General features: G+C 41.1%; 1 long non-coding RNA gene across 1 annotated transcript in view; it reads left to right on the forward strand.

Moving 5' to 3' along the window:
• The first annotated feature begins 211 nt into the window (after positions 1-211).
• LOC133774928 (uncharacterized) overlaps positions 212-22,307 on the forward strand; it is a 39,837-nt gene continuing 17,741 nt past the window's right edge. Inside the window, exon 1 of the long non-coding RNA XR_009868184.1 lies at positions 212-457. This is a non-coding gene — a long non-coding RNA (uncharacterized LOC133774928). The remainder of the gene's footprint in view (positions 458-22,307) is intronic.

A 22,307-nucleotide genomic window follows, 5' to 3' on the forward strand; every position in this document is an offset into this window, starting at 1 on the left:
ATTCTCCGGCTTTTTTATTTCTGGGAGGGTCACAGCCCCGCCTTCCGCAGGGCGCTTTGCTGCCCTGGGCTAGGAAGCGGAAGGTGCGCCAGGTCTTTCTTCCCACCGGCAGGTTAGGCTTGGTGGAGAGGAAGACGCGGGGTTCCCTTCAACGCCCTCCTCCTACCTCTTGTTCTTCTTTAAAAAGCCAGGTGGCGCCAACTCTCAACCCCTGCTGGAACTGGAGGATTTTCTTGATTGCTCAGAGTGGAGCGCAGAGGTGCCGCCAAAGAGCATGACGCTTTCTCTCTGCACCCTCCGCCCTTCGGAAACATCGATTTGCTGCTTTCTTCTTGCGCACCCCTCGCGGGATGACTGCAAACCTAAAGAAAAACGGAGTGTCCTGTATGCCACATGGAGCTCGAGGAAAGGAAATGATTAAAGCTGTGGAGCTTCCTGGCTCTTCGCGGCGTTTACGGTGGGTTTGATTTGGGGAAGAGAGGAGAGGTTAAGGCCGGTTCCAATCTACCAGCATCTTGGATCTGTCTGGATTGCAGATGACACGAGGGGCCGGGCGGGCTCGCGCCTCGATGTGCACATACCTATGGGTGCAGAATCATGTCTCCATGTGTTCTGTGCGGTGGCCTGTTCCTAAGAGACAGAGTATGTGCGTGTTTATAAAGAAGCAAAAATCCTGCCAGCTGTAAAAGGAGAGCTTTGAGGTTTTCATATGACAGCTGAGGATCTGAAGCTATCCTAAAAGGCACAGTTTCGGTTTCTAAACCCTATTTGTTATCCTTGAAATGTTTCCAGTCTTCAAACTCTTGTAATTTAACAGAGAGAACGGTGAAATCCCATCATTATACAATTGTAGATTAGCTGGATTTAGACCAAACTTCACTGGAGGAAAATGTTTGTTGAAACTCGGAAAATAACTGCTAAACTGGTAATGAAAATCTGGCTATCCACATGTGCTGCTTTTGCAAGTCATCACCAAATCGGAAGTTAAGATGAATTCAATAAGAGTAACTTTTTTTTTTTTTTTGGTATTCACTGGAACACTAGAGAATAATGTTGGCATTATGGCCCATAGCAATTTTAAGATTTTAATTGAAATGACAGTAACACACATAGAAACAGATAGAGCACTCAGCAGCATTAGTAATGAAGACAATGTGCTATTAATGTTGCTTTTCATACAGTCCTACAGTTCAGTAGTATGGTTATTAGTGTGCACTTTAAAGCAGTGTTTTTCAAACTGCAGGTTGCCAAACATGAGTAATTCACGATATCAATAATGTGAGATTTGACTAGCATTTAAAAAACGAAATAGAATAGAAAAATATCAGAAGAATGATAAATATTCTTTCACAAATCTTTTCTCCCCATATGTTTGTGGGTACTGAATTGCAATGTAAAATGTGTTTCTTATGGATTACATTAAAATGAAGTTTCAAAGCTATGCTTTTATAAAGACCCATGGTACTCTGACAAGGCTCCCATCAGTTACATGCTCTTCCCCTCTGGGGTGTGAGGCTGAGGCCCCTGCTGCTCCCTGGTGCTCTACACTGAGCTGCAGTAGCACTGTCCCTGTTGCAGCCTTGGCACTGAGATAACCCTCAATGAAAATGAGATTGAAAAGTGGATACTCAATTTTAAAAGTCTCAATGTGGTGAATTTTTTTTCCTAATTTTTTTAAATTAAACTTTTATTTAATGAATATAAATTTCCAAAGTACAGCTTATGGGTTACCATGGCTTCCCCCTCCCAAAACTTCCCTCCCACCCACAACCCTCCCCTTTCCCGCTCCCTCTCCCCCTCCAATCACATCATGATTCATTTTCAATTCTCTTTATATACAGAAGATCAGCTTAGTATATATTAGGTAACGATTTCAACAGTTTGCCCCCATATAGCAACACAAAGTGAAAAAAAATACTGTTGCAGTACTAGTTATAGCATTAAATAAGAGTGTACAGCACATTAAAGACAGAGATCCTACATAATATTTTTTAAATTAATTAATTTTCTATGCCATTTCCAATTTAACACCAGGTTTTTTTTATTTCCAATTATCTTTATATACAGAAGATTGATTCAGTATATAATTAGTAAAGATCTCATCAGTTTGTACCCACGCAGAAACACAAAGTGTAAAAATACTGTTTCAGTACTAGTTATAGCATCATTGCACATTAGACAACACATTAAGGACAGATCTCACGTGGGATGTAAGTACACAGTGACTCCTGTTGCTGACTTAACAATTTGACACTCCTGTTCATGGCATCAGTAATCTCCCTAGGCTCTAGTCATGAGTTGCCAGGGCTATGGAAGCCTTTAGAGTTCGCTGACTTTGATCTTATTCCGATAGGGTCATAGTCAAAGTGGAAGTTCTCTCCTCCCTTCAGAGAAAGGTACCTCCTTCTTTGATGGCCCCGTTCTTTCCACTGGGATCTCACTAACAGAGATCTTTCATTTAGGTCTTCTTCTTTTTTTCTTTTCCATGGTATCTTGGCTTTCCATGCCTACAATACTCTCATGGGCTCTTCAGCCAGATCCGAATGCCTTAAGGGCTGATTCTGAGGCCAGAGTGTTGTTTAGGACGTCTGCCATTCTATGAGTCTGCTGTGTATCCCACTTCCCATGTTGGATATTTCTCTCCCTTTTTGATTCTATCAGTTAGTATTAGCAGACACTTGTCTTGTTTGTGTGATCCCTTTGATTCTTAGACCTATCAGAGCCATCGAATGTGAACTGAAATTGATCACTTGGATTAGTGAGATGGCATTGGTACATGCCACCTTGATGGGATTGTATTGGAATCCCCTGGCACATTTCTAACTCCATCATTTGGGGCAAGTCTGATTGTGCATGTCCCAAATTGTACATCTCCTCCCTCTCTTTTTCCACTCTTAAATTTAACAGGGATCACTTTTCAGTTAAAATTTAAACACCTAAGAATAATTGTGTGTTAATTACAGAGTTCAACCACTAGTACTAGAACAACAACAACAAAAACAACAACAAATACTAAAAAGGATAAAGTATTACATTGTACATCTAGAGTCAGGACAAGAGCTGATCAGGTCATTGTTTCTTATAGTGTCCATTTCACTTCAACAGGTTTCCCCTTTGGTGCTCAGTTGTCGCCAATCAGGGAAAACAAATGATATTTGTCTCTTTGGGACTGGATTAATTCACTCAGCATGATGTTTTCCAGATTCCTCCATCTTGCTGCAAATGACTGGGTTTCATTGTTCCTTACTGCTGTATCGTATTCTATGGAGTACATGTCCCATAATTTCTTTATCCAGTCTACTGTTGATGGGCATTTGGGTTGGTTCCAGGTCTTAGCTATTGTGAATTGAGCTGCAATAAACATTAATGTGCAGATGGCTTTTTTATTTGCCAAATTAATTTCCTTTGGGTAAATTCCAAGGAGTGGGATGGCTGGGTTGTATGGTAGGGTTATGTTCAGGTTTCTGAGGAATCTCCAGACTGACTTCCATAGTGGCTTAACCAGTTTGCATTCCCACCAACAGTGGGTTAGTGTCCCTTTTTCCCCACATCCTCTCCAGCATCTATTGTTGGTAGATTTCTGAATGTGAGCCATTCTCACCAGGGTGAGATGGAACCTCATTGTGGTTTTGATTTGCATTTCTCTGATTGCTAGTGATCTTGAACATTTTTTCATGTGTCTGTTGGCCATTTGGATTTCCTCTTTCGAAAAATGTCTATTGAGGTCCTTGGCCCATCTCTTAAGTGGGTTGTTTGTTCTGTTGTTGTGGATTTTCTTGATTTCTTTGTAGATTCTGGTTATCAACCCTTTATCTGTAGTATAGTTTGCAAATATTTTTTCCCATTCTGTTGGTTGCCTCTTCACTTTCCTGACTGTTTCTTTTGAAGTACAGAAACTTCTCAATTTGCTGCAATCCCAAATGTTAATTTTGGTTTTGACTGCCTGTGCTCCTGGGGTCTTTTCCAAGAAGTCTTTGCCTGTGCCTATATCTTGCAGGGTTTCTCCAATGCTCTCTAATAATTTGATGGTTTTGGGTCGTAGATTTAAGTCTTTAATCCATGTTGAGTGAATTTTTGTGTAAGGTGAAAGGTATGGGTCTTGATTCAGGCTTCTGCACGTGGAAATCCAATTTTCCCAGCACCATTTATTGAATAGGCTGTCCTTATTCCAGGGATTAGTTTTGGATCTTTGATCAAATATAAGTTGGCTGTAGATGTTTGGATTGATTTCTGGTGTTTCTATTCTGTTCCATTGGTCTATCCATCTGTTTCTGTACCAGTACCATGCTGTTTTGATAAAAACTGCCCTGTAGTATGACCTGAAATCTGGTATTGTGATGCCTCCGGCTTTGTTTTTGTTGTACAAGATTGCTTTAGCTATTCGAGGTCTTCTGTGTCTCCATATGAATTTCAGCATCATTTTTTCCAGATCTGAGAAGAAGGTCTTCGGTATCTTGATTGGTATTGCATTGAATGTATAAATTGCTTTTGGGAGAATAGACATTTTGATGATATTGATTCTTCCAATCCTTGAGCATGGAAGATTTCTCCATTTTTTGGTATCCTCTTCTATTTCTTTCTTTAAGGTTTTGTAGTTTTCATCGTAGAGATCTTTAACGTCCTTGGTTAAGTTTATTCCAAGGTATTTGATTGTTTTTGTAGCTATTGTGAATGGGATTGATCTTAGAAGTTCTTCCTCAGCCGTGGCATTGCCTGTGTATACAAAGGCTGTTGGTTTTTGTGCATTGATTTTATATCCTGCTACTTTGCCAAACTCTTCGATGAGTTCCAGTAGTCTCTTAGTTGAGTTCTTTGGGTCCCCTAAATAAAGAATCATATCATCTGCAAAGAGGGATAGTTTGAGTTCTTCCCTCCCAATTTGTATCCCTTTAATTTCTTTTTCTTGCCTAATAGCTCTGGCTAAAACTTCCAGAACTATATTGAATAGCAGTGGTGAGAGTGGGCATCCCTGTCTGGTACCAGATCTCAGTGGAAATGCTTCCAACTTTTCCCCATTCAATAGGATGTTGGCCGTGGGTTTTTCATATATTGCTTTGATTGTATTGAGGAATGTTCCTTCCATACCCAGTTTGCTTAGAGTTTTCATCAGGAAAGGGTGTTGTATTTTATCAAATGCTTTCTCTGCGTCTATTGAGAGAATCATATGGTTTTTCTTCTGCAGTCTGTTAATGTAGTGTATTACGTTGATTGTTCTGCGGACGTTGAACCGTCCCTGCATACCAGGGATAAATCCCACTTGGTCTGGGTGGATGATCTTTCTGATGTGTTGTTGCATTCTATTGGCCAGAATTTTATTGAGTATTTTTGCATCTATGTTCATCAGGGATATTGGTCTGTAATTCTCTTTCAATGCTGCATCTTTTTCCGGCTTAGGAATTAAGGTGATGCTGGTTTCATAGAAAGAATTTGGGAGGATTCCCTCTTTTTCGATTGTTTTGAATAGTTTGAGAAGAATTGGAGTTAGTTCTTCTCTAAATGTCTGGTAGAACTCAGCAGTGAATCCATCTGGTCCTGGGCTTTTCTTTGTTGGGAGGGCCTTTATTACTGTTTCAATTTCTGTGTCAGTTATGGGTCTGTTTAGGTTTTCTATGTCTTCCTGGTTCAATTTAGGTAGGTTGTATGTGTCCAAGAATCTGTCCATTTCTGATAGATTTCCCTGTTTGCTGGCATACAAGTCCTTGTAGTAATTTCTGATGATTCTTTTTATTTCTGTGGTGTATGTTGTTACGTTTCCCTTTTCATCTCTGATCCTATTGATTTGGGTCTTTTCTCTTCTTTTTTTTTAGTTAGTTGGGCCAATGGGTGTCGATTTTGTTTATTTTTTCACAAAACCAGCTCCTCGTTTGGCTGATTTTTTGTAATGTTTTTTTGGATTCAATCCTGTTGATTTCTTCTTTGATTTTAATTATTTCTCTTCTCCTACTGGGTTTGGGTTTGGTTTGCTGCAGATTTTCTAGATCCTTGAGATGACTTGAAAGCTCATCTATTTGGTGCCTCTCCAATTTCTTGATGTAGGCACCTATTGATATAAACTTTCCTCTTAACACTGCTTTTGTTGTATCCCATAGGTTTTGGTATGTTGTACTTTTATCCTCATTTACTTCCAGAAAATTTTTGATTTCTCTTTTAATTTCTTCTATGACCCATTGTTCATTCAGGAGCATGTTGTTCAATCTCCATGTGTTTGCACGTGCTCTAGGGATTCCCAAGTTGCTAATTTCCAATTTCATTCCTTTGTGGTCTGAGAAGCTGCATGGTATGATTCTAATTCTTTTGAATTTGCTGAGACTTGCTTTATGGCCTAGTATGTGGTCAATCCTAGAGAAGGTTCCATGTACTGCTGAGAAGAATGTAAAGTCCTTAGATGTAGGATGAAATGTTCTGTAGATATCTGTTAGATCCATTTGGGCTGTAGTGTCATTTAAATCTACTGTCTCCTTGTTGATCTTCTGTCCTGTTGATCTGTCTATCTCTGAGAGTGGAGTATTGAAGTCCCCCAGTACTATTGTATTGGGGTCTAAGTCTCCCTTTAAGTCCCTTAACAAGTCTTTTAAATAAGCTGGTGCCCTGTAATTAGGTGCATATACATTGATAATCGTTATATCTTCCTGTTGAATGGATCCCTTAATCATTAAATAGTGCCCCTCTTTGTCTCTCCTAACAGTTTTTGTGGTAAAGTTTATGTTGTCTGATATTAAGATGGCTACGCCCGCTCTTTTTTCATTTCTGTTGGCATGGTATATCTTTTTCCAGCCTTTCACTTTCAGTCTGTATGCATCATTGTTGGAAAGATGAGTTTCTTGTAAGCAGCAAAAAGATGGGTTTTGTTCCTTAACCCAATCTGCCAATCGGTGTCTTTTAACTGGACAGTTCAAGCCATTAACATTCAATGTGACTATTGAGAAGGAGTAACTTTGCCCTGTCATTTGCCAAAGATTTTTTCTAATATATGGTTTGAAACTCCTGTGATCTTTTGCTGTGGGGTTTCCTTCCTTTATCTTCTTTCATATTGGTTACCGTGTTTCTGTGTTTCTGTATGTAACACATCTTTAAGCATCTTTTGCAGGGCAGGATGAGTGGCAACAAATTCTTTCAATTTCTGTTTGCTGTGAAAGGTCTTTATTTCACCTTCATTCACAAATGAGAGCTTTGCAGGATATAATATTCTGGGCTGGCAGTTTTTCTCTCTTAGTACCTGGGCTATATCTCCCCATTCTCTCCTAGCTTGTAGGGTTTCTGATGAGAAGTCAGCTGTGAGTCTAATTGGAGATCCTCCGAGAGTAATCTGGCATTTCTCTCTTGCACATTTTAGGATCTTTTCTTTGTGTTTCACTGTGGTGAGTTTGATTACAATGTGTCATGGTGAGGATCTCTTTTGATCATGTTTATTAGGGGTTCTATGAGCTTCCTGTACTAAGATGCCTCTGTCCTTCTCCAAACCTGGGAAATTTTCTGCTAGTATCTCACTAAAAAGGCCTTCTAATACTTTCTCCCTCTCCATGCCTTCAGGAACTCCTAGAACCCAAATGTTGGGTTTTTAAATAGTATCCTGTAGATTCCTGACAGTATTTTTTAGATTTCTGATTTCTTCTTCTTTTCTTTGATTTGACTGTTTCCTTTCCTGTTCTCTGTCTTCTAAGTCTGATATTCTCTCTTCTGCTTCACCCATTCTGTTTTTAAGGCTTTCTAATGTGTTTGTCATTTGATCTATTGAGTTCTTCATTTCATTGTGGTTTTTTGTCACTATCAGAGTTTCATGTTCTACTAGTTGTTTCATTTCATTTTGATTCCTCCTTAATATTTCATTTTCACGAGAGAGATTTTCTATCTTGTCCATTAAGGATTTATGTAGTTCAAGAATTTGTTTTTGAGAACTTCTTAATGTTCTTATCAAGTTTTTGAGATCCACTTCTTGCATTTCCTCTATCTCTTCATCTTCATAATCTTGGATTGGGGTGTCTTGTTCATTTGAGGGCATTATAGTGTCTTCCTTGCTCTTGTTACCTCGGCTTCTATGTTTGTTGTTTGGCGTGTTGGAGATAATTTTTTTTTTTTTTTTTGGCTGTGGTGTTTTTTTCTCGTTATACTATGCCTCTAAGTGGGCTGTCTGCTTTGATGGATCCTTAGAGGCTGTGATGGGTGTGGCCAGAGAGCTCTGCTTGATTCTTCGGGTTTAAGGCTGTGCAAAAAGCGACTCACCCAGATTGTTCTCTCCCTTGCTCCTTGCTGGATTGCTCTCTCTCTCTCTCTTTTTTTTTTTTTTTTTTTTTTGACTCAGTTGGGAAGTTATTCGGTACAGGTGAGTGGAATTGAGTGTAGTTGAAATCTGGCCTCTGTGAGTATTCGTTTGATCTACCCCTGGGACCACACAAAGAGTTTATGCAGCCCTCAATGTGTTTTCAAATTTCACCGAAGTTCCAAGGTTACTGAGTTTGTGAACTCCTTGGCGGCGCTTTACATATGTAAAATGGTGCCTGCTCTTTGTTTTGCTCAGAGGCCTCTGCTTTTCCCCCCCAATGTCTCTGGTTTCTGACGCCTTTGTCTTACCTCCCGTTGGTTCCTGCGCTGGGGAGATTCTGAGGCTGGTCTCCCGCGGTTGGGTTTCCACGTGGTGGGCTCCCTGTAGGTCCTCTGTGTCACATCCACTAGATCCAGAAGCGTTTCCTCTGCAGTTTTTTTCTTGAATCTTTTCCTGAGGCTACAGTAATTCCACTTTTATGAAACTTTATTTTCCCAAACTAAGGCGCATGTCCTCACTATCCGCCATCTTGGCCCCGCCCCTAATTTGAAAGTGATAGTGGAGAAGAGATCATGTCAGGCTTCAGGCCCCAGGAAAAGGATGCACAAGAAAGAAGGATGCCGAGTCCCAGACCTAGGAAGAATAGAATAGGAACTCTGGGGCAGAGAACAAAGAAGCTGCTTGTTCAAGCAAGGAATGAGAAGGTGGGCAAAGTGATGGTCAGAGTCAGAAATTTTTGAAAGGAGACCCGTTATCTTCCCAAGAGTCACGTACAAAAGTCTTGAACCATGAGAAGCAATTTAGTGACTCAGTGATCTATGTCAGACATCTGGGATGTTTCTGTCACTCCTCCTACCTCTCTCCCCCAGTGTCTGTGAGGAGCAGATACTACTTTCATGGTTCAAGTGTCAGCATACTAATACAACTATTTACTTGAGCGTAGGTCATCTTCATTGGAAATGTCACCCATCTGCCTCTTTTTTCCATTTCTGATATGAGGATTGGGTGACTGAACCAAGACCCAGTTTAGGTATGGCTCTCCTTTTTCTCTCTTTACCTGAAAACAGACTAGGTCACTCATCTCATACTGCCTCTCACCACAAAACCTCATTGCTCCTGGATTCCATTTCCAATTTTCGCAGCAAAGCAGCAATTTGGGAGAGATGTTTAGGAAAATCTTCACTAGGGCTCCATAACCAACTCTTTTCCCCATTTTGATACTAGATTGTATGTTGTTTTGATTTCGTTCTGTTAGATATTCACACCCCACCCCACCTGAGCTCCAATGATGTTGTAAACAACTGAAGGGAAGATACAGATTTTCAGTTTCCAGCCTGACAAGTTATGGGGGCAAGTCTGCTATGTTCAGTGGGAATCAAGAGATGGATGAACATTGCAAGTCAGACAATGGGGCTACTTCCTCTGCTCCCCTTGCCACCAAAGCCCCACCTCAGAGCACTGTATCCATAGATACTATCCAGGAGCTGATTCTTTGGGTCATCAATTCTTCCTGAGCGGAGAGGATGGGAATATATCTGATGTAACTAATTCTTAACAGAGGACATCATCTGTTATGTGACTATGTTGTTGCTCACAAATGCAATGGTATCCCTCTGCAGGAGCAGCGCACATCCCGCTGAGTGGCATTCACTTTTGGCTATGTGACTGGCTTTAGCCAATGTAGTGTGAGTGGAAATGACTGCCCTTGATTTTTAGTCTATCTGGCACCATCAGCAATGATACAGGTGGAAGTGGCTCCTCAGCCTGGGTTCCAGAGTGAAGATCATTTGGAGCAGGTCTATAAGAATCCAGGATGGATATGTTGCTAAAGCTTTTGTGTGGAAACACACACACACACACACACAGTGTTAGTTAATTCCCTTCTGTGAAGTAGTTGAAATTTTGGAGGCTTAATGAACAGTACCTCTCATCCCAGCCAGAGTTTATACTTCAGTTGTCTCCAAATTCTTTTTTTTAATCAATTAATTTATTTATTTGAAAGGCAGAGTTACAGAGAGGCAGAGGAAGAGAGAGAGAGAAAGAGGTCTTCCATCCACTGGTTGACTCCCCAGATGGCCACAGTGGCCAGAGCTCTGCCGATCTGAAGCCAGGACCCTGGAGCCAGGAGCTTCTTCCAGGTGACCTACATGGGTGCAGGGGCCCAAGGACTTGGGCCATTTTCCACTGTTTTCCCAGGCCATAGCAGAGAGCTGGATCAGAAGTGGAACTGCCGGGACTAAAACCAGTGCCCATATGTGATGCCAGCACTGAAGGTGGTGGTTTTACCCACTATGCCACAGCACCGGCCTTACCTGCAATTATTTTCATAGGTTATATATGTTCCAAGACTCCCAGTGGATGTGTGAAACCTCCAATAGTACCCTAGTCTATACTATATTTTTTCAGTATATCCATACCTATGATAGTTAACTTATAAATTAAGCACAGTAAGAGATTAACAACAACAGCTGGTAATAAAATAGAACAATTATAACAATATTCTGAAAGTTATGTGAATGGGTCTCTCTCTCAAAGTATCTGATTGTACTTCCAACTTTTCAGTTAAAGGAAGCATTTCATGGCTTCTTTTTGGCATATTGAAATCATCACCATCACTACTTTTGGGCTTTGGGTCCATTATTCAGTTAAATAAGGGTTAGTTGAACACTAGCATTGTGATATCTGGACAGCTGGCCTAATAACCAAGATGCCTACTAAATGACTAAAAGGCAGCTAGTACAAACAGCATGGATATGCTGGACAAAAGAATGACCCGTGTCTTAGGTGAGAAGCAGCAGGACAACTCAAGATGCTCAGAATGGTGTGTAAGTGAAAACTTACCAATTATTTATTTCTTGAATTTTCCATTCCATATTTTCTGTCCACAGTTTAGAAAACAAAATCATCGAAGAGGGGGACTACTGTACACATTTATAATGACAGGACTCAGATAGACAGAGATTACTGATGAAGAGGTAGATTAAAGAAGCTCTTGCAATGCTCTTGTGAGTACTTGCCTGGGTATTAGCCACCCAAACTATGACGAAACTCCACACGGCAGGCCTTGTTCTGCAGGGCAGGCCCAGCATCCCACCACCAAGAGGGGCCAGGACAGGCTGTCCTAGGTACAAGAGAACTCAGAAGCTGGTTGGAAAGGACTAGACTGGATATGCACCATTCTTCCTCCCCCAGAGAAGTGGGCAGGGGTAGAGGGAATTACTCTTCAGCAAGTCTTGCCCACTGAAAATTGGCCCAGGGGATGAGAGAAGTCCTCTGGAAGGGTTTAGTTATAGTGGAACTATGTCATTCTTTGTATCTAAAATAACTTTCTAGAAATAGAAATATTAGGAATAGTTATAAACATGTTTATTTTTGTTTCATCTTTATTCTTGCATGTTTTAAAGCCTAGGGGTGAAACATTCAAGTGACAGATAAAAGCATTGAAATGAAAGTGTAAGCAATGGTGATCCTAATCATTATCATTAGATAAAGATTAAACAAAATAACACTTAGCACTGTGCTGTAATAGAGCAGCTACTCTATATTAAGTGGCCTGAACATTACTAAGACTTTCCGTCAAGATGTCCCTGGCCCTTAGGATCAGCCTCATTTTTTTTTTTTTTTTTTTTTTTTTTTTTTGGACAGGCAGAGTGGATAGTGAGAGAGAGAGACAAAGAGAAAGGTCTTCCTTTTTGCCGTTGGTTCACCCTCCAATGGCCGCTGCGGCCAGCTCATCTCGCTGATCCGAAGCCAGGAGCCAGGTGCTTTTCCTGGTCTCCCATGCGGGTGCAGGGCCCAAGCACTTGGGCCATCCTCCACTGCCTTCCCAGGCCATAGCAGAGAGCTGGCCTGGAAGAGGGGCAACCGGGATAGAATCCCGCGCCCCAACCGAGACTAGAACCCGGTGTGCCGGCGCTGCAAGGCGGAGGATTAGCCTGTTAAGCCACGGCGCCGGCCAGTCTCATTTTTTAAGATAAGGATTATTTATTAATTTTTATTCATTTGAAAAGTAGAGAGACTAACAGAAAGACATCCCACAAAATGGTTCACCCCCTCAGACACATGTTATAGCCAAAGTTGGGAACTCAATTCAGATCTCTCACATGGTTGACAGACTACAAGTACTTGAGCCATCATAAGGAGAACTTGAAGCTAGGTACTCCAATATTGGATGTGCATTTTTTTTAAAGATTTATTTATTTGAAAGGCAGAGTGAGAAAGAAGATGAGGAGACAGGGAGAGGAAGTCTCCCACCTGCTGATTCACTCCCTAAATGCCCGACTGCTGGAGCTGGGCCAGGCCAAAGCCAGGAACCAGGGACTTTATATTGGTCTCCTACTTGGGGTGGCTGAAATTCAAGTACTTAGGCTGTCATCACTGCCTTCCCAGTTGCATTAGCAGAAAGCTGGATTGGAAGTGGAGTAGCTGAGACTTGAACTACCATTCTGATATAGGATGTGGGCATCACAAGATGCAGCTTAACCTGCTGTGCCACAAGGTCCACTTCTGATGCAGGCACCAAACACTGCTGTACCAAACACCAGCCCTGTGGCTCATTGTGAATTGATGGCCTGTGTCTCCTCAGCATGGTTCTGCTCTGGCTGCTGGGCCTCAGAGAGAAAGAAGCTTGTTTTGAAACTCAGTGTTCTTAATGAATCAATTCCTGAACCTGAAATGTGTGAGAAAATAAACTAAAAGTGAGATGAGAAATTGGTCTATTAAAAAGTTGGTGACCTTTTCAGGGTTGCTTTTAAAAAATAGATTTGTTTTATTTGACACTTTGGGAAATGATTTAATAAAACATAGCAACGTCAAAGAAATTATCCAGTGTGTTTCATGTCCTGCAGCCTGGAATATCCAAACTAAATCCTTGCAAATGAGCATCATTAGTAAAATTTTGTTGCAAAATTTGGCAAGGATTATTTTGAAGTGTCAGACTTCTAGGCGCTATTACAGAATTGGCAAGATTCAAGGGATTTTTACTGACTTAATGACATTTTTCCTTATTGTCCCCATAATCACCTGCTTTATGAATTGTGGCTACAGCTGATGTTGCAACTGGTAATTTTCTTAGAACCCAAATGCACTTATATTTCTCTGTTTTTTTGATTTCCATCATTTCTGGGAACTGTTAGTAGATGGAATAAAAGAGAATACATTATAAACAATTCAAAACACCAAAAACAAAATTCCTTGGATCTTTTACAGATACCACACATGCAAATAAATGTGGCTTTACGTTCCAATGGTATTCTAGTGAGGATTACATTTTCTTTGTTAACCTCTTTCTTAACCAAACACTATTGTTTTTCAAGTGTGTTTTATCTAATTCAAGTGTGTCAATTAATTCACACTGACTCAGGTCAAGTGTCAAGGTAAAACGTCTTTATTTTGTTGTTATTATTTTTAAAGATTTATTTATTTGTAAATCAGAATTACAGAGGGAGAGGGAGAGATTGAGAAAGAGATCCTCCATCCATTGGTTCATTCCCTAAATGGCTACCATGGCCAGGACCAGACAAGGCAAAAGCCAGGAGCCAAAAGCTTCCTCCAGGTCTCCTACATGGGTGCAGCAGCCCAAGCACTTGGGCCATCCTCTGCTGCTTTCCCAGTCTCATTAACAGGGAACTGGATCATAAGTGAAGCAACTGGGACTCAAACTGGCACCCATTTTGGGATGCTAGTGCGGTAGAAGGCCAGCCCCAAAACGTTTTTGATCCCTGCATTTGCACAATCTGTTGTACCAAAGTAAGAATGCTCACTGTTTTAGGATGAAATTGGAAGACTGGTTTTATTATTTATGGAATAAAAAGAACTAAATATGTTTTTTCATGCATTACTATGGAAAGTGGGAAAAGCAATCAATTGATGAGGTACATCTCAAATATAAACATGACCACCCTCCTTTGGAAAATCATTTATAAAATAAATGTACTTATTTATAATTGAAGGGATACCCAATCTGTTTTCAATCAGTCATAACCAGTAATTCTTCTACTAGTATGTGGACCTTAATTTGAAGCAGTAGGAATCTTCTCTTCAGGAAGTCAACAGGATTATTTAGAAAGACTGTACATTTTTTGTTGAAACAGAAATACAACTTGATTATTTTTGAAACTTCTATAAACACTTATACATGAATTTACAAATTTTCCCCTAAAATGGAGCAAAAGTATACATTGTTTTTGGTGTTGGCATTTTGCACTAGATGATGAACTATTTGTGTGTATTTAGGCATGTCTATCTATGAAAAATGAACAGAGATTAAAATAACACTCAGTCCAAGTTAAACCCACCAATTTTAGGAAACTCTGTATCAGCTGTCTTCACTCTACTGTTAGCTGTGTCTATTTTGTCAGGCATTCCTTTTCATCCCACCATTTTCTCATGCATTGTTTTTAAACTCCTGTAATCCTAGCTCAAGATGGCATGAGTAAGAGTTGGAGAGAGAACCAATGCTAGTTTCCTTAGTATACACAGCTTTAAAACACACCCTTTAATGTTATTTGACACCCTTTTTCTACATGTGCTTTCTTTGGAAAGTGGAAAAATACACTACTGAGGGTTTGTTAGCTGAAACCATATTGCAAAACATTTGCAAAACTAAATTATTGACAAAACGCATGTGATTCCAAAATAGCCCGCTTGATTGAAAGCAGTTGTAGTGTCTCAACATAAGAATGTTGCTATCCTTTCTGTTGCCTATTTGTTTGAGATGCCTACAGACCTGGACTTGTGTCCCCAGGTAGCAGTTTCCATACAGCTCACGCAAAGCAGATACGAGCTGGAGCTTTAGAACACTCTGCTTCCAGGCTTTTTGTTCCTTGAGTAAGCATTTAGAAAAATCATGTCTGCATGGTTCTTCATGATCACCTTGAATTTATAGGAGCATCATTTCTCCTTGCATGCCCATAGTGGATGCCTATCAAATTGAATAATCATGTTTGGCCATTCCCAAGATATGCTTCTGGTTGCTAAGATGTACTTACACCCTCTTTAAAGTCCTTTGAAGAGATGCTCGTTTCAAGTCAAGTGCCTTCATGGTGGATTTTGTCCCAGTTTAGCTGACAGTTAGCCTACCAAATGATACTAAAATCAGCTCCACTGCTAACTAGAAACAAGGCCATTTTTGCTAAGAAGGGTGAAGGATAGCCTCATGGAAAGTTGACTTTGCATGTCTCATGATTGTCTTAGTCTGTTTTGTGTTGCTATACCAAAATGCCACAGACTGGGTCATTTATAATGAACAGAAATTTCTTTGGCCCATAGCTCTGGAGGTTGGAAAGTCCAAGAGTGTGGCACTAGCATCTATCAGGGCCTTTGTGCTATGTCATCACATGGCAGAAGGTGGAAGGGCAAGAAAGCAAGAGGGCAAGAGGAGGCCAAACTATTTTCATAACTATCCCACTCTCAAGGTAACTGAACACTCTCTCAACAGTGGAGGTAGAGCCCTCAAAGCCTAATCAGTTCTTATCAGGCTTCATCTCTCAACACAGTTGCATTGGGGATTAAATTCCAATGCATGAACTTTGAGGAATGCATTCAAACTATACCAATAAATGATAATAATTAAAAATTTAAAAGTTTAAAAGCCCAAACTTGTGGTATGATGTGTTGACAGAGAATGTTTCAACCATCTAATGTATTTGATCTCTCGATTATCTTAGTTTTTTAAAAAATTATCTATTTATTTGAAAGTCGGAATTACAGAGAGAGGGGGAGACAGAGAGCGTAATCTTCAATCTATTGGTTCACTCCCCAAATGACAGCATCAGCCAAGACTGGGCCAGGCCAAAGCCAGGAGTCCAGAGCTTCTTCCAGGTCTCCCACATCGGGGCAGGGGTCCGAGCACTTGGGCCATCTCCACTGCTTTCCCAGGCTGTAAGCAGAGAGCTGTATCTGAAGAGGAGCAGCCAGGACAAGACCCAGCACCTATATGGGATGCCAGTGCCATAGGCAGAGGCTTAGCCTACTATGCCATAGCATTAACCCCAATTATCTCAATTTTTTAAAAAAGTTATTTGAAAGGTAAAGTGACAGAGAAATTTTACATCACTTGTTCACTTCTCAAATGGCCACAACTGTTGAGGCCAGACTGAAGCCAGGAGACAGGAAATCCATTCAGGTCTCCCATGTGGTTGGCAAGCCCCCAAGTACCTACATTGCTTCCCAGGTACATTATCACGAATCTGGACCTTCAGAAGCACAGAGTAGCCAGAATTCAAACTGGACACTCCAATATGGAGTGCAGGTGTACCAAGTAATGATTTTTTTAAAAAAGATTTATTTATTTATTTATTTGAAAGGCAGAGTTACAAGAGGCGGAGAGAAAGAGGTCTTCCATCGACTGGTTCACTCCCCAGATGACCACAATGGCCGGAGCTGCGCCATTCCAAAGGCAGGAGTCAGGAGCTTTTTCCCCATCTCCCATGTGGGTATAGGGGCCCAAGGACTTGGGCCATCTTCTATCGCTTTTCCAGGTCAGAGCAGAGAGCTGGACTGGAAGTGGAGCAGCCGGGACTCAAACCGGTGCCCATATGGGATGCTGGCACTGCAGGCGGTGGTTTTACCAGCTATGCACAGTGCCGGGCCCCCAAGTAATGATTTAACCCACTAAGATATAATGCCCACCTCACAATTGCCTTTTGAATGATAGAATTATCATCCTGAAAACTGACCAAGGAAGGAGAAAAAATATTTTGTTTTATTTTCTCACTTTTAATCTACTTCCTTTGTCAAATTACTCTCTTAACTAGTAAGAAAAAACTACAAGAACAATATGGTTCATTTTTATTTGGAATTTCAGAAAAGCTAGTGTCCCAAACCATGTTTTCTGAACTTTTCAAAGGACTTTTGCTGTCTAGCTTCATCTTGTTTAAAGATGTTAGAGTTGTATTGAGATTAATATCAACAATCAGAAAATAATATAATGGTTCTGGTTGTCATTATCCTGTTTAGACACGCTAGAACTAGATTGCCTGTGTTAAAACTTAATAGACTGGAGAAAAGAAGCATTAGAAATCTTAATGATGAGGGCTTCAACTCTCCAGGCATCTGCCAGATGTCTCATTTTCTAAATTCAGAACATCTGATAAATCCATGATTTGCCTCAATTAGTGTTCCTAGCCCAGACTGCACATTAGAAAGGCCCTAGAATTTAAAATAAAAAATTGGTAGGCTACTCATGCTAATTAGAGCCCAGTCTCTCAGGATGGGGCCTCAACACTGGTTTTGTTTTTCTAAAGTGTCCCAAGTGATTTGAGTGTGCTGCAGCCAGGTAGAGAATCACTGACACATATGATAATTTCATTTTTCAGAAGGGAGAGGAAGTGATGAGGAGGATTAACACCCTGCTTCTAATTCTGGCCAAGTAGGAGGCCCTGAATGGAAAATCAGAAGTGACAAGAACCCTGGAAGAGGGCCACCTGGCCATCACAAAATTCCAATGGGATGTGGTCATTGCCAGACACACACTCTGTTAGTCTGAGCTTTAAAATATTTCAGGAAATTGTAAAAGCCTGACTTTGTCATCCTGGTCTGAGATACCAGAAAAGCAGGGGAGATTCCTCAAAATAAAATTCTGATGCTACTGTTGTAGGTGGGCCAAAATAGGAGGCAGGACCAAGGAGCAAGGGAATAAAGAAAGAGAAACGAGGGGTCAAAAAGTGTTTTCAGGCAAGAAATTGACCACTGAGATCAGATATAGTATTAAATGGTGTGAATAAGTAGTGCAAGGTGATCTAGAAAAATTAACATAGTCTTAAGAAAAAAAATTACATGTGAGAAGAGTCAGAAATAAAATTCAAAAGAAGGTTAACATTCCAGATGATGAAAAGGGCTTCCTGAATCAAAAGTGAGGGTGTAGGTTCTATGTGTGGCTGTGATGGCATTATATCAGTGGTGAAGTTCACAAGTAGGGCCATTCTCAGACTCTGTTCTACTCTTTAAACCAAAAGGCTGGGATGAAGTTTGTGTAATAAGCAAAGGAAGGGCAGGATCATATATTAGCAATGCTAGGTATCCTAAGCAAATTCAAACAACAACAAACCAGGACATTAGCATGATTTTCAGATAAGATTGCTTTAACCTTTAAAAAAGAAAAAACAGAACGAGATGCCTGAACATTGTTTTTCTTTTTTTTTCTTTTTTTTTTTTTAAATTTTTTATTGGAAAAAGTTACAGAGAGAGGTAGAGCCCGAGAGAGAGAGAGAGAGAGAGAGAGAGAGAGGTCTTCCATCTACTGTTTCACTCCCCAAATGACCGCAACAGCCAGAGCTGAGCTGATCTGAATCCAGGAGCCAGGAGCTTCTAACGGGTCTTTCACGTGGGTGCAGGGGCCCAAAGACTTGGGCCATCTTCTACTGCTTTCTCAGGCCATAGCAGAGAGCTGGATTGAAGAGGAGTAGGCTGGGGCTTTAACCCGTTGTGCCACAGCATCAGCCCCCTGAACACTGTTTTTCAAGAAGAAAATTGGAAAATTATTTAAACTACAGATTCAAGGGCCTGCTGATTCCTCTATTTAAAAATCATATGACTTACTTTAAAATGCAATTTGAATGTAAGATTTACTATATTAAATCATGCCTATGGGGCCAGCGCTGTGGCACAGTGGGTTAACTCCCTGGCCTGAAGCGCCGGCATCCCATATGGGCGCCAGTTCAAGATCCGGCTGCTCCACTCTCAATCCAGCTCTCTGCTCTGACCTGGGAAAACAGTAGAAGATGGCCCAAATCCTTGTGCCCGTGCACCCGCGTGGGAGACCCAGAAGAAGTTCCTGGCTCCTGGCTTTGGATCAGTACAGCTCCAGCCGTTGCAGGCATCTGGGGAGTGAACTAGTGGATGGAAGACCTCTCTCTCTTTCTGCCTCTCCTTCTCTCTGTGTAACTCTGACTTTCAAATAAATAAATAAATAAATCTCTCTCTTTTTTTTTTTTTTTTTTGACAGGCAGAGTGGATAGTGAGAGAGAGAGAGACAGAGAGAAAGGTCTTCCTTTTTGCCGTTGGTTCACCCTCCAATGGCCGCTGCGGCCGGCTCATCTCACTGATCCGAAGCCAGGAGCCAGGTGCTTTTCCTGGTCTCCCATGCAGGTGCAGGGCCAAAGGACTTGGGACATCCTCCACTGCCTTCCCAGGCCATAGCAGAGAGCTGGCCTGGAAGAGGGGCAACCGGGATAGAATCCCGCGCCCCAACCGAGACTAGAACCCGGTGTGCCGGCTCCGCAAGGCAGAGGATTAGCCTGTTAAGCCACGGCACTGGCCTTAAATAAATAAATCTTAAAAAAATAAATCATGCCTATGACATAGCTTATGAAAAGAGTAGAGACAAGGAATCATAACATTTTAAGTAATCTAATTCATATTCATTAGTTCATAGCCTTTGTGAATTAGATAAAAGTGAAATACCCCTCTTGAAATAATTAGGTTTCACATGTAATAATACGTCCCAAAATCTACTGGCTTACAACAATTTCAGGTTGAATATCCCTAATCCAAAGCCTGAAATGCTTCGAAATCCAGCAAATTTCAAATGCCAATATGATACCCCAAGAGGAAAATTCCACACTTGACCTCATAGGACAGATTGGAGTCAAAATACAGGTACATGGGAGTGGGTGCTGTGGTGCAGTTGGTTAAGTCAAAGCCTAGGACACCCACATTCCATATTGGAATGTCAGTTTGAGTCCTGGCTACTCCACTTCCAATCCAGCTTCCTATTAATGCATCTTGAGAGGCAACAGAAGATGGCTTAAGTGCTTGGGCCCCTGTTACCCCCGTGGGAGACCTTGCCCAGCCCTGGTTGTTGTAGGCATTTGGAGAATGAACTAGAGGATGAAAGATCTCTTCCCACTCCCCTTCTCCCACAAGCAGATGAAAATACATAAACATTTCAAAAACGTGGTGCACTAAAAATATTGTATAAAATTACTTTCAGTCTCTGTCCATAAGATATATGTGAAGCATAAAGAATTTTGTGTTTAGAATTGAATCTCATCCCCAGGATATAGCAAATACTCCAAACTCTGAAAGCAGATAAAAGCCAAAACATTTCAGGACCCAAACATTTTGGGTAGGGTATTCTCAATTTGTGCCATTAGTTTGCTCACAATTCTGCAGTTTTTGCTTGGCCCAGGTGGGTGGTTCTTCTGTTTGCTTTGGCATCACTTAGGTAGCTTCAGTCATCTGATGGCTTAACTAAGGCTGACTGGCGCAGATCACCTCTGTCACATGTTTGGCAGTTGTTGCCTGCTGCCTGTCAGCTGGGCCATGTGTCTCCAGCAGGAAAGTTAGGGCTAATTTTTTGATGGTGGCAGCATTCCAAAAGAATGAGAGAAAAACCTGCAAGACTTACTGAGGCCAAAGCTTGGAAATCACACAGTGTTATTTCAGCTTCATTCTTTTGATCAGAGAAAGGCACAAAGTCATACCAAATCATTGGGTAGGGAAATAGATAATATCTTTTCATGGGAATTGCTGCAGAGATTTGTGGCATATCTGATTTGCAAACTCCTCCTCAGAAAAATGCTTCTACACTTACATACATGGGATATCTTAATTCCAAAGGATTCATAGGTCCTAACCCAATCTAAGAACCTATAATGGGGACCAGTGTTATGGCGCATCAAGTTAAGCTGCTGCTTGCCACACCATCAACCCATATTGGAGTGCCAGTTTGAGTTCCAACTGTTCCACTTCTGCTTCTGATCCAGCTCCCTTCTACTGCACCTGTGGAAGTAGTAAATGGTGGACAAAGGACTTGGACCCCTGCCATCCATGTGGGAAGCCCCAAGGGAGTTCCAGGCTCCTGACTTCAGCCTGGCCCAGTCTAGGCCATTGCAGCCATTTGGGGAATGAACCACTGGATGGTAGATCTCTCTGTTTCTCTCTTTGTTAACTGCGCCTTTCAAAAAAATAAATAAATTTTCACCAAAAAAAGAGCCTGTACTTAATTTTAACCATAAATATATGTAAATGAGGATACTGAAGTTCAGATAGACTGAAGACTTGCCCAAAGTCAACTATTATTTTTTTCAGTGTACAAACACATAAGTGTGGCCTATTACTCAGGTTTCATAACTCCCAGTCCTATTCCATTTCAGTTATGTAGTCAACTGGTAATCAAGTTCATTATTATAAAAAATGAGTGTCAGCAATTAAAAAATCTGTTTATTTATTTTCATTAAGTTGAAAGGAAAATCAGGGGGAAAGAGAGAGAGAGAGTGAGAGAGATCTTCCACCCACTGGTTAATTCCTCAATGCCTACAATAGGCGGGGCTAGGACAGGCCAATGCCAGGAGCCAGGAACTCCATCTGGGTTTTCCATATGGATGGCAAGGGCACAAACCCTTGAGCCATCATCTTCTACCTCCTAGGGTACATTAGCAGGAAGCTGGATGGGAAGCAAAGTAGTTGTGATTCAAACTAGCATTCTAATATGGGATGTGGGCATCTGAAGTTGTTGGCTTAACCTACTGTGCCACAATGTCTGGCCTTCAGTAATTTTTTTTTTTTGTATTCAGAAATTTTATGTCATCCCTTGACCATCAAATCTCAATAGTTTTAGCCAAAAGTATACAACAGAAATAAATATTTTGGGAGCTGGTGTTGTGGCTTAGCAGGTAAACCCTCCACCTGCAGTGCCGTCATCCTATATGCACACTGGGAGTCCCAGCTGCCCCACTTACCATCCAGCTCTCTGCTATGGCCTGGGAAAGCAGAGGAAGATGGCCCAAGTCCTTGGGTCCTGCCACCTGCTACCCACGTGAAAGACCTGCAAGAAGCTCCTGGTCCCTGGCTTCAGATCGATCCAGCTTCCACCATTGCAGCCAGTGGGGCATGAACCAGCGAATGGAAGACGTCTCTCTGTCTCTCCTTCTCTCTGACTGTAACTTTGTTTTTCAAATAAATAAACAAATCTTAAAAAAAATAAGTGTTTATTTAGCATATCATACACTGATAAAGTAGGCTAATTTTTTAAAGATTTATTTATTTATTTGAAAGTCAGAGTTACACAGAGAGAGGAGAGGCAGAGAGAGGGAGAGAGGTCTTC

Source organism: Lepus europaeus, chromosome 16, assembly GCF_033115175.1.
Source record: "Lepus europaeus isolate LE1 chromosome 16, mLepTim1.pri, whole genome shotgun sequence".
NCBI classification, from domain to species: Eukaryota; Metazoa; Chordata; class Mammalia; order Lagomorpha; family Leporidae; genus Lepus; species Lepus europaeus.